Source organism: Neolamprologus multifasciatus, chromosome 10 (genome assembly GCF_963576455.1).
Source record: "Neolamprologus multifasciatus chromosome 10, fNeoMul1.2, whole genome shotgun sequence".
Classification (NCBI taxonomy): domain Eukaryota; kingdom Metazoa; phylum Chordata; class Actinopteri; order Cichliformes; family Cichlidae; genus Neolamprologus; species Neolamprologus multifasciatus.
In genome coordinates this window covers 12625513-12634434 of record NC_140448.1, presented here as the reverse complement: position 1 = coordinate 12634434, position 8922 = coordinate 12625513, and the positions used below count along the sequence as shown (strand labels likewise).

The following is an 8922-nucleotide window of genomic DNA, read 5'->3' as shown; positions in this document are numbered from 1 at the left end:
AAACCCGCACGCTCCAATTTGTTGCTTACATTCACAAAGGTGTTCATTTTTAAAACGTTACAACGGGTCTATTTACATGAGAACAATCAGGTGGTTTAATAAGTTAAATTGGCTCGTTAACTCTGATCAAGTACAAAAGAAACACTGAAGCCGTATTTTTTGTGTTTGTATTTTTGGGGCAGCGTAATTAATTATATCGCTCACTTTGCACTAGGTGGGAGACATGAAAATGAAAAAAGGAAAAAAAACATGAAGGGAAATTACATGCGACTTTACATGCATGATTCAATATTAAGAAATTTCAAATGATGTACTATAAAACCATGTTCATGAAGTTTCCACAAAGTGGGCGCTTAAGAGTAAAAGTTCCTGACATTCACACAGCGGATCTTCTCGGTTTCAAATTTTCTAAAGGTGCAAGTGCAGATTACTATTAACCTGTGACAGGGCGGTATGATTAATTGACTCCAGGGTCCAGGGGGATATTCAGCAGATGTGCAGGTAATCAGGGAAACACACCTTGCTGCTGACAGGTACTGATTCGATTCAGCACTTGAAATGTTAATTCTTAATTTCTTGGTCTGAAGTGAAAAACATGTTGTGTGCAGCAATGTCGACTGAAATGAGCACCCTCAGTTTAATGCAGCCAATGATTCCTACTAATAACTGCTGCCGCTTCACTAATATCATTCACACCATTTGCATTTGGCTGACCTTGGGAGAGATTTTCACACATCGTGCCATTCAGTACTTCTGAGTCTCTGCTGTGCCCAGCTGAATAATAAACAGATCTTTAAGAGGGCAGCGCTCGCTCATTACCGTGGTGACGAGCAAGAGTGACACCCAGCCTTATTGTTGGTGAAATATTAATGAACCAGGGGGTGATCTCCCCACATTCTCCAGCTCACACTGGTCTTTTTCCCAAGGCCTTTATCACACAAATGAGAGCATCGACGCTGTGAATTAGCAAAGGTCTTACACGATTTTGTCAATATTAATAGGAGATATTAGCCTCGTCTCAAGACAACCGAAAATATCTGACGAAATGAAAACATCTGTCAGCTCAGGGGGAATTTTTAGCATCTCCTGTCAAAGATCTCCACTCTCACATCCCTCACAACACTTCAGCGCAGGCATTTGTAATTTATAAGTTTTCATATCCACATGTGAGTTCAGATTAATTTAGGAGATTAAAGCGAAAAATCTCCTGCCCAACCCCTAACACACTCCCCCCTCTGCACACACGCAGGCTCAGACATCACACATGAAAGCATCCTTCACTAAATGCATCTGATACACTGGCGAAAGTTGCACTCACAGTGTTTACTGCTTTGAACAAATCATCTTTGCTTTCTTTGAAGGGGATGTAAACCGACAGTTATTAATTCAAAAACAGGCTACACAATAGATACAAAGCATTTGATTACATTGTTGTTGTTTTCTCTCTCTCTCCAGATTTCACAGCACGCACAACACAATGTGTAAAAAATATCCAGAGGGGAAAAGCGCCAATGTTGACCTAATGAGGACAACAAAAACAGAGACACACTACAACGGCACCCCCACTGTGGGGGTAATAATTCTTTGTATTCTGATAACTAAATAAAATCACACTTTACATGTGCATTGACTTTTTGATAATCTGAGATATAAAAGAAACTGTATATACACCCATAGGTAACCCTTTTCAATTGCTTGCTAACCCACATATCTGATGAACCAATCACATGGCAACATCTAAATCCATTAAAACTTTTAGACATGGTCATGAGAGCTTTAAGTTTAAAGTGAGCATCAGAATGAGGAAGAAAGGTGATGTCAGAGGAAAATAGCCATGTTGCTTCAATCTGAAAGGAAGGCAACGGTAGGGCTGTGCGATATGACCAAAATCTCATATCCCGATATAAGAATTCTATTGTCCCGATAACGATATAAATCACAAAAATGTAACATTTTCTTTAAATTCTGTGAATCTCGGGCAGCTCGTCTTGCGGGAAGTGTTTCCAGCGGCGCGTCATGTAGCTGGAGTCGAGTGTTTTAACAGATGCATAAAACTATAAATTTTTTGACATAGGTTGTAACGGCCGCCGTTTTCTTTGTATTTATTACACGGCGTGCTGCGGGGAAAAGCCTGTTCTAACGTTTGAGTCTAAGGTTTATTTTTTAGCACCTGGCGGCTCTTTTTTACTTCTCATCCGTAAATAATCTGCTCTTTCACGTGATTCAGTTTATTTTGAAAGGTCTCAACAGGATCTTGAGCTTTATTGTGAAAGGTTTATGTGGAACAAAAACGAGCGGACACGCGATGGTGTTACTCTCTTGTTGCTAACGACAACGCATAAAAACAGGCACTTGTCCGCCCGTCATGTGGTTATATAAAATATAAGAGAAAGAGAGAACTTTAAGAAATTAATATAGCCACTACAGTGTCCATCAAAACGATGAAAAAATATTGCCGTAAACAGTTTATTTTGCGACACCACGAAACAAACGATAGCGTAAAATGAAACGATAGACGTTTTTATATCATCATCCAATATATATCGTTATATCGAACAGCCCTAGGCAACGGTATCTTAAATAACCACTAATTAGGCAGATGGGTTTTAGCAGCAGAAGACCACGCTATGTACCACTTCTGTCAACTAAGAACTGGAAAGTGAAGCTATAGTTCACACAGTCTCATCAAAATTGGACAACAGAAGTTAAAAAAAGCAAAAAAAAACCTTGCCTAGTCTGATGAGTCATGTGTCTACACTTCAGAGACACCACAGAGGCCCTAAAGGAAATATTTGCTGAAGGTCATCTAGTCCCATCCACATTCCCTCCTTTAAAACAGTGGCCACAACTTTCAATCAGAATTTCCCTATTTAACAGACATTATACGTCTCCCACCATAACGGACACATAGATTTTGGTTCCGTTTATCATAACTGTCATAACTGGTAAAGTTTTTGGACCCATAAGCAGCCATCGAGAGAGGTACCAGCCTCACTAGTTTTATTACATAAGAGGTTTGAGTGGGCAGGTAGGCGAGTGTCCACAAGTGAGTTTTCTTGCAGAGAGGTTTTCTTTTCACAGAGACTGTTTGTTCCCTTGAACAAGGGAATGCAGATGAGAATACCAGAGGGGATCCAAAGTAGATGGAGAAAATAGTCAACAAGGAAGACTTCCTAGAGCTAGACTAGCTATTGTACTGAATGCTGTAACAAGCTGGTGATGAGTTGATGAAGACCGCGTTCTTTTATGCACAGGTAACTGCTGATTGAAAGCAGGTGTGCCAGCCAAGCTCAATGGGAAAAGTGAATCGACACACTCAGACAGTAAAAAGGGAGCGGGTGAGAGAGGGAGCTTGAAAAAAATGCACTGCAAAGAATACAGAAATGCACAAAGAGAAGGAACAACAGGAGGAAATACACTGAATACCGCAGTGTAAGCTCCAAGACATGGGGAAAAAAAGAAGAAGGGTTGCAAGTAATGTTTGATGAAGCACTACAAAGTAACACTGAAATGCAGAAAAAAGAAAGAGAGGGAACAACAGGAAGAAACACAGAGAGAAATGCAGAGTATTCTCCAAGACTCCGAGAGGAAAAATACAGAACTGTGAGTATTTTATAACAAAGCAAAAGACAAAAACACTGAAACAGAGGAGGAGAAGGAACACCTGGAGAAAATATGGACCGATATACAGTTTAGGTTCTGAGAAATGGTGACATGCATAAAGAGAAGTGATGATGGAATAAAGACATGTATGAGGTAAAAAAAAAAAAAAAAGAGAGAGAGAAGGAAGTGATATATAATGATGTGAAAGAATCATATGAAGAAAAGCAGAAAAAAATAGAAAAAACTGAAGAAACTGTAAAAACAGAATGAAGAAACCATAAAAACTGGTCATGTTGTAACAGTTACGGTTAAATTATGCCAAAAAATATCAGCATCTTAACCACTTTTAACAATGTTTAGAAATATTACTGATAAAAATGACCATTAAGCAGTGAGTAAGAAAAACTGAATAAGTTAAACTGTGTGTGACATGACTTCCTGTATTAAGGTCAGTTGACAGGTCTAAGTTGGATACAATGTAGCGGTGTTTCAAGAATAATTCAATTTAATTTGAAATGTTCTGCACCTCTAGTAGTATTTTCACTACCTTAAAACAGGCTCTTTAGTGCTATTGCAGGTGTAAAAAAAAATTTTTTTTTAAAAAGTCAAGCTATTACATCACTCTTCATCAACAGGAAAATATCAGCACATACCTGGAACACGACATAAATTAAATATGCTGCTGCTCCGATTTTTAGATGCAGAATTAAACTCGCTGGTCACTTGTTTTTCTTTAAAGGTTCATTTGCTCAACTAAATGTTAACCCACATATTTAACCAACCAATTACATGCAACCCAATGCATTTAGGCACTGACCAAGATGACCTGCTGAAGTTCCAGCTGACTATCACAATGAGGAAAAAAGGTGATTTAGGTGACTTTGAACATGGTATGATTATTGATGCCTGATGGGCTGGTGTCAGCATTTCAGAAACTGCTGATTTACTGGAATTTTCTAAAATCTCTCTAACCATCTCTAGGGTTTACAGAGAATCATCTGAAAAAGAGAAAACATGCAGTGAGCCTCAGTTCTCTGGGTATAAATGGCTGGCTGAAGCAAGAAGGCAGAGGAACATAATCTGACTGCTTCAAGCTAATAGAAAGACAAGAATCACTCAAATAACCACTTGTTACAACTGAGATATGCAGAAGAATATCTCTGAATGAACATGCCAAACCTTGAAGCAAATGGGACCGCACCAGATGTCAGTCAGAAAACTGAAGCTACAATTTGGATTTTGACAAAATCAGACAACAGCAGATTGGAAATGTGTTGCCTGTTCTGAGGAGTCGTAATTTCTTCTGCCACAGTTAGAGGGTAGGGTCACAATCTGGTGTAGACAATGTGTTAGCATGGATCCATTATGTCCTGTTTCAACAGTTTAGGCTGCCTCTAGTGGTGTTATGAGGTAAAAGCACACTTTGGACAACAATACCAAGTAAGCGTGAGTTAAACTCGACAGCTTACTAGAGTATTGCTGCTGACCATAGCCATTCTTTTGGGACCACAGCATACGCATCTTGTGATGGATGCTTTGAATGGGAAGCATCCATCAGAAAAAAGACCATGAAAAATCTCAAATAACCTCAAACTGGTTTCTTGGACATGAAAATGAGTTCACTGTACGCAAATGGCCTTCACAGCCACCAGATCTCAGTTCAGTAGAGCGTCTTTGGGACGTGAAGAATAACATCGTGGTTGTGCAGCCTTAAAACTGCTCAACTGTGTGATGCTGTCATGTCAATATGTTTGCAGCACCTTGTTGAATCTATGCCACAAAGAATTTTTAAAAATGGGGGTTCCAACCCAGCACTAGTAAAGTGCATCTAATAAAGTGGTCAGTGAGTGGATGCATTTCTTTTGTCTTTATGTTGCTCTAACTTAACACTTTGTCTTATGCTCCACATCAAAGTAAAGGACTGTTTGCTTGCAAATATACTGTTAAATAAAGTGACTTTGCAGAAATCAGAGACCCCGTGACTGAAATTTACAGTCAAACAATGGAAGATAACATTGTAAACTATTTTTAACATGCTTTACCAAACTAACAATTAGAATTCAAAGTTCAGCACAAGTTAACTTAAGCTCTGATGAGTGAACAGTTTAAGTTTTTTCATGAGCACGAAGCATATGGCCTGGATGGTTATCGGCTGTGTAAAACTCATAGGTGGCAGACGCTGAGCCTCAGGGGTTTTAAATGTTTCTGCAGCGCAGCATCACACAGCCTGAGTGCTGTAAATGACACAGAGGAACCACTTGGGACCCATTTGCTTAAAGAGCTGAAATTCTGGAGAACACAAGTGATGCACGGACAATAAGTATGAATAAAAAGCTGTGATATGCAACAATTCGTTTACTTTCTTTGTTGTCCTGCTGTTATTGTAGCACTGTTTTCTTTTACAGACCTTACACTGTATGCCACGCACGGCTTCATTCAACATGCTTTCATGAGTTGGAGTTAGGTATGAGTGATCTACTAAAAGCTGTGAGATCCCACAGGAAGACGAAGCAGATGCTGTAGTGAGTTCTTTACATCAAACACCTCTAATATACCACGAAGTCCTTGAGGAATAGCAAATAAACAGAACCCTATGACTGACTGGCTCCTATCTGTCACAGCTGAATGCAAATGAAGTTGCTTTAAACATCCGTGAATGAAAAATGATATTATGCTTGTCACTTTCCTGAGACTTGATTACATGTTTTCACGGCAAACCGAAAAACAAATTCAAGTGATCAGCAGGCTGAACACACACAGAAACGTCCACAAATCCCCTCTGAGAGGCTTCCATTCACAAGTCGTAACTGAATTCCATGTTTTCTTCGTATGTTCAAAGAGGGGCAAAAGTTGAGGACAATAAATTCTGAGAGAGATGATGATGAAATGATGGTGTAACCCTTACTAACGTGCCATACATGCACTTGGCATGCAGTATTGACTTTTCTGACTTCTCTGCTCATCCACAATATTCAGACAATGAATTTGGGTATCGAGTGATGGACTTCCAACTCCCGCTATAGAAAAAACGACAATAAATATTTCAAGAGTATCTGAAGTCTAGTTTGATCCAGAGTTGTTTACTTTGGCTCGTTTTCCTGTGTTGTTTTAACAAGTCGGAAAGTTGATCTATTCCAGTTTTTGCAAATGGATACTGAGCTTGTTAAGATTTTCCAGAGGAAGGAGGGGGAGACATGAAGGTGTTTTGCTGCGCAAATATCACATTTTACATGTCTTCCTAAATAGTGACAGAGGAAACTGTACTTAATAGTGGAGACTGCAGGGAAATCCAGCCATGCTGTCATAAGGAGCACCTTAGATTTCTCTCATGATGCGCAAACAGGAATCCCTCAGTGGACCAATTAATACAGACAGAGAGAGCAGTCAGCGATTTTCCCGGGAGACCTGCCAACTTCACCAGCTACTAGTATCTCAATCTGGTCTCCATTACGACCACATTTATCTCGATTGCATCAGGCTGCCTTTCTACAAATCTCTCAGAGCTCCACTCCTATGGTAACAACCACATGGTGGGCGTTTTGCTGAATAGCGCCGCTGTAACAGGGCCATCCAGATCGACACAGACGGACAGCGTATATTAGACTTGGGACATTTCACTCAAATTCAGTTTCATCTGGTCTTTTTCAAAGAACATGTTTCACTTGGTGTGAAAACAACTTCCCCTGGAGCCATCCTGGATAATGTGATTCTGTGCGATCGATTCGACTTTCAGATGTTCACTCAATGCACAGACATGCTTCTCTGTGGACAAATCTATTAGAGGCCAAATCAATTTATTAATTCAGCAAAGCTGGAAATAAACCTGTTGGTTTTGGCAAAATGATAGAGTAACAGAAATGCAACTCAGCAAATAGGATGGAGAATGGCTGGGTAGTTAGGAGTGCCAAAACAAAGGTGAGGTAAAAGGAAAACAGTAGGGGGAGAGAGAGAGAGAAAGGGAAAAAGAGAGAGATGCAAATCCCATGGCAACAGCAACCAGACAACAAGTCTAAAATAGGGGGCAGTGTCCGCTATTACTATAGCAACAGGAGAACAGCACACTTGCTCAGCTTCGGGATTTGCTGAAAGGAGGAAAACAAAGCTTTATTCCTAACATAAATTTAATTGACAGTCATTACCAGTAACTTCATTTAGTTCCACCAGCTGTGTCTCACCAAATTAGTCACAAAAATAAGGATTCGCAAAGTGTATTAGGCTGACAGCCAACCACAAGGGATGAATAATTTATCTTCCATTATTCACTGACTTAGTGTAATTTTGCACCTGGGAAGCTTTGGGTAGACAGATGAACAAGTCAACAAAATAAAAGTGAAATGAGACATAATCAAAATAGAGTAGTTGCAAGCTAAATTAAAATAAACGAATAAAACAGAGACATTACATCCACAACGGTGATTAGCAATTATGTAATTCTAAGTACTTTCTCATTTAAATTATGTAATAAATGATATATGCTGCATGTTCATTAGTTATCGCGACATAATCGGCCAGATTCAGTCATTACAAGCTGAATGCTGTATCGGCATCAGTGTCTAAGTTTGTTTAAACTGTATCACAAAGTGTCAACGATATTCTCTGCTTTCAAAACTGCATCACCGAACTCCACGCCCGGTTTGTTGACATGAAACATGTGCACAGTCTGCACTGCAGACAGAGGGAGAGAGAAAGATGACAACACGGTGGTGCTTTGCCTTGCCTACCACCGACCAATCATATTTCAGAAGTAGCCGTTTTGAGCCAATCACAGAACGACAGTCTGAGCCCGTGCAGCCAATGGTACTGTTCGTGGACCACTGATGCAACGGAGATGCAACAGACTTCTTCTAAACAACAAAGTGTGTTATGAGCCATATAGCCCTTTAAACAAAACAGTGGCACGCCTTATTACAAAGTACAGTGTCTGAGCTGTAGTTTTCTCGAAAGATCGCGTTCGCGTAAACCAAATCCTCTCAGTACGTTATTTAATTTAAAGACGAGGTTATACCCTTTAGAGCTTAAAAATTAGCACAATGTCTAGCTAAAAGGCTACTTTTCAGATTCCCTTTCTAAACCAGTTGTTACTTGTATCTTGAATTGCACAGTTTGAATTTAGTATTTTCTTTTTTATTAGTATATTTATTATCTATATATTTATTACTATAAATAATAGTATTACTCACCTGAATGAGCAGCTGTGTTACTTTTACAGAAACAACAATAAAAAAGTAGCTCAATACTTTTATAAAAGTGTGGGCAGCGAGAGTGTGGGACGTCCTTGGGTGAGCCGCGGAGGGAGGGGCGGAGGGATCTGCACGCGCG

At 39.6% G+C, this 8922-nt stretch overlaps 1 long non-coding RNA gene across 2 annotated transcripts in view; it reads right to left on the bottom strand.

The window, feature by feature from the left end:
• The window catches only part of LOC146509735 (uncharacterized), a 33257-nt gene extending 24376 nt beyond the window's left edge, over nucleotides 1-8881 (bottom strand). Inside the window, exon 1 of one of the 2 annotated variants that reach the window (XR_014876548.1) lies at nucleotides 8784-8881. This is a non-coding gene — a long non-coding RNA (uncharacterized LOC146509735). The remainder of the gene's footprint in view (nucleotides 1-8783) is intronic. The other variant, XR_014876549.1, reaches the window with a different exon arrangement.
• Between the last annotated feature and the right edge of the window lie 41 nt (nucleotides 8882-8922).